Source organism: Camelus ferus, chromosome 15 (genome assembly GCF_009834535.1).
Source record: "Camelus ferus isolate YT-003-E chromosome 15, BCGSAC_Cfer_1.0, whole genome shotgun sequence".
Taxonomy (NCBI): domain Eukaryota; kingdom Metazoa; phylum Chordata; class Mammalia; order Artiodactyla; family Camelidae; genus Camelus; species Camelus ferus.
Window position 1 is genome coordinate 25180939 of NC_045710.1, and position 6608 is coordinate 25187546.

The window sequence follows — 6608 nt, forward strand, 5'->3', positions numbered from 1 at the left end:
ATTATGACCTGCCATACTTTTCCATCTTGATATTTCCTTTGCCTTTGAGTTGGTACTATCACAATTACTTCCTAAACATTTTATGTCCTAGTTTCAGGTTATACTTACATGCAGACTTCTTTTTTGTTTGTTTGTTTTTAAAAATAAGCCTTTCTTAAGGCCAGTTTTAGATTTACAGTGAAGTTGCAAAGATAGTACAGAAAGTTCCCGTGTACACAGCACCGAGTTTCCTCTGTTGCCAAGATCTTATATTAGTGTGGTATACTTGTCACAATAAATGTCAAAACTTATACAGATGCATTGTTACTAACTAAAATCCATACTTTTTTCAGATTTATATAGTTTTTACCTATTACAGTTTTTCTGTTCTAGCATCTTATCCAGAATAACCACAGTGTATTTGGCTGTCATGTCTACTTAGACTTTTGTATGCTGTGGCAGTTCTCAGACTTTCCTTGTTTTTGATGACTTTGAGGGGTAGTAGTCAGGTATTTTGTAGAATGTCCCTCAATTTATGTTTGTTATTTTTGTCATGGTTAGACTGGGGTTACGAGTTTCGGAAAGAAAGGGCACAGAAGTAAAGTGCCGTTTTTATCACATCATATTCAGAGTACGTACTATCCACTCTTGACACCAAGCCTGACGGCATGGCAGAGGTAGTGTTTCTCAAGTTTCTGTGCCATCAAGTTATTCCTCTTCTCCCCCTTTCATACTGTACACTTTGGAAGGAATTCACTATGTTTAGACCACCCTTAAGGGATGGTTGGGAGAGGAAGCAGAGTTATGCTTTACCTTCTTGAGAGTAAAGTAGCTACACAAAGTATTTGGAACTCTGCACAGGAGATTTGTATCTATTCCTCATCATTTATTTATTCAATCAAATATTTATATCAACAGATTCATGGATATTTATTTTATATTTTGGGTGATAACCCAATACCATGTTATCTATTTTGTTGCTCGAATTGTTCCAGTTTTAGCCATTGGAAGCTGTTTCAGTTGGTTCTTGCATCCCTTTGAAATACTCCCATCAGATATTTTTTTAATGAGCAATTTTTTTTTCTTTTTGGTACGACAGTCTGGTCCAAGCTCATCTTGTGTGTATTCACTGCACACGCTCTAGATTTAGCCATTTCCCCAAGAAACCCTGGCTCCTTTTATTGGAGAATGTTATTAGAAGTCAATATATGGACTCTGGGTGTACTCATTGCTGCTAGGCTGTGATTTATGCCAGACCTTCTCAGCAAACAGAGCTTAGAAATGTATGTATGTATACTAACCCATACATACACACATCTGTAATTGTTTCTATAATTAGCCATCTGTATCTACCTGAAACTAAAGATGAGTGCATATGGACGCATCTCCCTGTAATCCAGTACTAAATGATTTATTCTAGCCTTCCTTCTTTGCATATCTGTAACCTCCTACTCCATCGGTAGCTCCCACCATTCATTCATTTACATATTTATTCAGTACTAGTATGCAAAGTGGTTGTTTTAACTTGCAGTTCCATAACAACAAATGATGTAGGGCATCTTCTCTTGCACTTATTTTCCATCTGTATATCATCTTTGCAGAGGTATCTATTCAGATCTTTGCCTTGGGTTGTTTTTTGTTCTTTTTATTTAGTTTTTTTCTTCTGAATATATATATTCTTGACTTTCTGGGTATTTATCAGATATGTGATTTGTAAATATTTCCTCCCAGTCTGTGGCTTGTCTTTTCATTCTCTTAACAGTGTGTTTTGAAGACTTCATTTTTTTCGAAACTTTAAATTTAAGTAATAATTCAACACCAATGAATTCATCCTTGTATTTTTTTTTTTTACTGGCCTAAGTGTAAAATCACTCTTTGTTCATTTCTTTCAATCATCCAATTTTTAAAAGTCTGCTCAAATGGAGTTAGTCTCTCAACAATGTTTGTAGCTCACATTGGTTCAAAATTCAGGGACGTGGGGAGGGCCCACCACTGTGGAAGATTACGGTATCCTGTGATTCCCCAGCAACATCCCTATTACTTTCCTCCTACTGCCAATGTGGGAGTACATTAAAGCAGAAGACTTGCTTTTTCTGAGGATCATCTCCAACTACAATCCCATCAAAGAGAAACAAGGAGCCAGTGAAGTGAAAAAAATTAATAGATTCCATACCATTTAAAACGATTCCACTAATTTTTTGTAGCGGTAAATATCAATTTATTCAGCAGTAGATTTCAATTTTGTTTCTAATTTGCCAATGTTGCCCTCCAGTAGACCTCAAATTAGAAGGCTAAGCACTAAGAAATGGAAGACAATGACACTGCAATTAGAAATTCTTCTAAAATATTCAATTAACTATTTGGAAAAGTAGTAAATGATTCAACTTATTTGTTGGTAAAATGCATGTATGAAATTTGATTTAGATTGGGTTCATAACTGTTTCTTAGACTGATTATGACCTATTTTTAATTTGGGGGATATCTAGTTACGTCTGAATCTGCTCTGGTATGCTTGGGACTTAGATAAATTTGAAGTTTGCCATGGAAAATTAACTATTTGGCTACTCTAAAAGATACTAGAGTAAAGTGCCTAAAGTATCTAACTTTAAAAAAAATTTTTTTTTAATTGAAGTATAGTCAATTACAATGTGTCACACTCTGGTGTACAGCACAATGTCCCAGTCATGCATATATATACATAGATTCATTTTCATATTTTTTCATTAAAGGTTATTACAAGATATTGAACGTAGTTCCCTGTGCTATACAAAAGAAACTTTTTAAAATCCATTTTTACATATAGTGCTAAAGTGCCTAACTTTTATTATAATGGGATTTGTTGTGAGCAAGAGAGCACTAGAAATAAGAAAGGAACTTCTATCATAGTCCTAGCATTGTGAGATGATACACAAAAGGGATCCTTGTCTAATCTCATTTGGGTTTGGGGTTGTTTCTGTTTTTGAAGTTCCCCTGTCATCTTTTGTAACCTCTCTAATCCCAAAGAAATGTGAGGGAGAGATCTGTATGTTTACAGTCACAGTTTAATTTAGACAATGTGTGAATCTCTCCCTAAGCCTCAGTTTCTACAACTGAAAAGAAATATGGAAAATGTGTGCCTTTTAGGGTTACTGTGAGGACCAGCTGAAAAAATGAAGATGAAATTTGCACAGCCCCAACACAAAGTTAGCGTCTCCTCTTGTACATTGAATTTCTTTCCTTTGAAATATATTCAGCGTAAGCCTTCCTAGTCCATATGGGATGCCAGAGTCACGAACTTAGTGGTCCTTTTCATTTCTTTGTTAAGAATACCCTACCCTGTGCACACACAGTGTCCAGCTGTCCCCTTGCCCGCTCTGTCCCTGTGCCCATCCTTCAGGGTAGAGCTCTTTCAGCAGGTGTTCCCACTCCCTCAGCTGCTCCCTTTACAAGCCCACTGCAGATGAAGAGCATAACACACTCAGGCCTCATTTGAACGTTCATTTGCATCATTATTTCCGTGAAGGCAGGGATTGTGTCCTATATATCTCAGACTATCTAACATCTTCACAGTAGATTCTTGGAAAATGTTTAGGAATGTATGAAAGTCAGGAAAGGATACAGGGAGAGAAAGGGGGAAAGAAGGAACGTGGAATGGGAGGCTGTAGCCAGAAGACAGACATGAAGAGCCTTTTCTCTCTTTTACAAGCACCTACCTGGAGAATAAAGCACACTCTTGTCTCTTGGTGAAGGCAGCAGAGATTTTAAGAAATCCGGACACGTGAGTGTAGTGTAGCATGCAAGCTCTGTTTTGCTGCCTCTACTATCCATAAATGCCTCCTCCTCATTTGTCTTATCTTCTGAGTGAGATTTGGGCAAAACTTTGAAGGCTTCAGATTTTCAGAGCCCGCAGAGTTCTTCCTCCACTCCTTGAATTCAAAGCTCCTCAGGTGTTTTTACACCCTCCCTTATAACACCTGCAGACCATCTCGTAAGCAACATTTATGCACATGGCTGCAACGGAACAACACAGCTTTCACTCCACCCAGGCAAATTTGTTTTTACCAGATCTTTAACTTTCATGAAGTCCTGTTGAATAAAAGTCAATAAAAGTTAAATGCCAGAGAAAAGGTTTTTTTTTTTTAATTGCTAATGGTTTTGGGGACCATGCTGGAAAACTCCCCCTTGACCTTGAAATCTTATTTTTCCCAAGCCAGTGCTGAAGTTCAGTTGTTTTCAGGGTTGGTAATTGGGCAGGATGCCAAATCTGGTTTTCCCATCAGAAAGCTCAGGGATTGAAGAGGGCTCTTCAGGATGAAATGGGTGCAAAGGACCATCTGTGGGCTGGAGCTGCTGGGCCTCAGGTTTTGAGGGTTCTCTGGTTTCACACCATGAGGTTCTTGGACCTGAGCCCCGTCACCAAGAAAACAAACCTCCTAGAACACCTTGCATCCTGTACAATCACTGCCCTGACCCTCTCTCCTTGTTTGACCTCGGTTCCATTGCACCCTGTAATCTCATTCCCAATCGCCCTTCTGGCAAGTGAAAGGAATTTGTTCTGAAAAAGTTCACCTAAGCAAGTAAACCATCATTAAGACTTTGGAATGCATTTTATTTATTGAATAAGTATTTATTGAATACACACCAAAGGTTAGGCACTGTAGGAAGTAAGAAGAGTTTAGATATAATTCCTGTTTTGGAATACCTGTATTCATAAAAGATCTTGCAATTCGATGAGGATTTGATTTTCATTTATTAGTTCATTACTCTTCTTGCTAAAGGCATTTTCTGTTTCCCATGTGCTATGATTTATGTGGGACAACAAAAACAGATTTTCTCTTTCCTCTATCTTTTGTCAAATGTTTGCTTTGTTCAGAGCTAGTACAGTGCCATTTCAGTTAAATAACATTTGTTTCTATTCGATATAACTGTCATGTCAAAGTTATTGTATTATTACAGAAGTTAGTAAACATAAATAAAATGTGTTTTCAGAATCAAATGACATAAAACTCATTTCCATTTTATCCTTCTACTTTCCCTTAGAAAGTATAGATCTCCTAGCAAAGCACTACATTTTTTTGGAGATGGGGTAGCCTTAATTTTTCCCAGGGTCATATTGCCTGTGTCTCCCTTTCCTATTCACACCAAAGGCAGACAGAGGCCTGTCTGGACTGAGAGGTGGTTTCACACTTTCACAGAAAACCTCAAGGTTCAGAGGTGCGTTATGTCTTCTACTCCTTCTCCAGAGAGAGTGAGTGATGTGGGTATGAGACATATGGTTAAGTTCCTAGAAAAGGAGAAGCTGTGAGTCACTTAATTATCGCACTCTGGAGTACATGGCTTCTCTTCACTGAACTTCTTTCTAGAACGTGGAATTGCGTGTTTGCAGTGTGGGAGTAGAACAGAGCCAGGTGTTCACTAGGGTGTGTATTTCCCCTGCTACTGATGGGCTCACAACGAGTACAAAATGGGATCTCCACCCAATACCAACCTGATCCTTCATGCTAGCGTCCTCTCTAACCCAAAGCTCATATATTTCAGAAAGCAATTCATCTGTGGGCGTTTGATGTGTAAATATCAAAAAGTACTGAAAACAACTTCCCTGCCCCAGTCTGTAGGTCCATATTGTATTTGAAATAAAACCTTAAAATTTAGTTCAGCAGGATCTTTATTGGATTGGCCAGCACTGTCTAAAATAAATGCTTCTCTTGTCAATTTTTCAGTGAACTTGTCAAAGCCAAAGAGGGATTTTCAATGATCTCCATTCTGTGTGTAAACACAGGGCTATTTATTCACCAAAGGAAACTGCTTCATGAAAACCAAATTATTACGGTGCCAGCTCGTTTTTTCAAAGCTCTCTTTAGGTCTATAAAAGTTTTCACAGCACATTTTGTTTTTAGAAAGATGACGGCGATTCTTCCCTGCAGGTGATGTGGACATAACACACTCTGATCTATGTGACTACAAGGAGACATAAAGCACAGTTCGACCCTTCCAGGCCATCTCTGACTCCCATCAATATTGCAACTATAACCAAACGTAATCAAATCATTTGGAGTGTTCAGACCCAGAGGACTGTGAAAGGCTCTGTGGGGAGTAGAAGGGCTCTTTTGATTTTCTCAGATCGGCTGGGGAGCTGCCTCGTCTTAATGCCTGTAACTTCAACTGAAATGGCCCCAAAAGAAGAGAAGTGGGATGTTAAGAGGCAGATGACCTTTGAATCTATTTACACCTCTGGGCAAACACAGCAGTGAGGCTGTGAGGAGCCGGGAAGGCTGTTCTTTAATAGGGATCTTGTGTCACTTGCACCTGCTAAAAGACCAGAAGAGCCACGGGAAACTCTCACAATGTTGGCCTCCCGTCTTCCAGGCCAGCTCTGCCCCCGAACAAATGAAAAATCGTCTGCTTGGCCCTGTTTTGTTCCACTTTTCAAGAATAAAATCATCTTATTATCTTGCTGTGTTATTGTCTCCAGTAATTAGACCCCATGTCTGAGGCCTGTCAAGAGCACTATACGAGTTAGCCACCAAGTCATTTTGATTAAATTCAATAAATAAGGCAGTAAACATGGTTTATGGTTTATTAAAAGTACAATTGATTGCATACTAAAATATTCAGAGACCTCTGAATAAATCAACTAGTTAGCAAATTCA

The 6608-nt window shown here is 38.5% G+C and overlaps 1 long non-coding RNA gene across 1 annotated transcript in view; it reads left to right on the top strand.

Moving 5' to 3' along the window:
* The window catches only part of LOC116668932, a 106467-nt gene extending 100062 nt beyond the window's left edge, over positions 1-6405 (top strand). Inside the window, exon 4 of the long non-coding RNA XR_004326228.1 lies at positions 5883-6405. This is a non-coding gene — a long non-coding RNA (uncharacterized LOC116668932). The remainder of the gene's footprint in view (positions 1-5882) is intronic.
* The last annotated feature ends 203 nt before the right edge of the window (positions 6406-6608 follow it).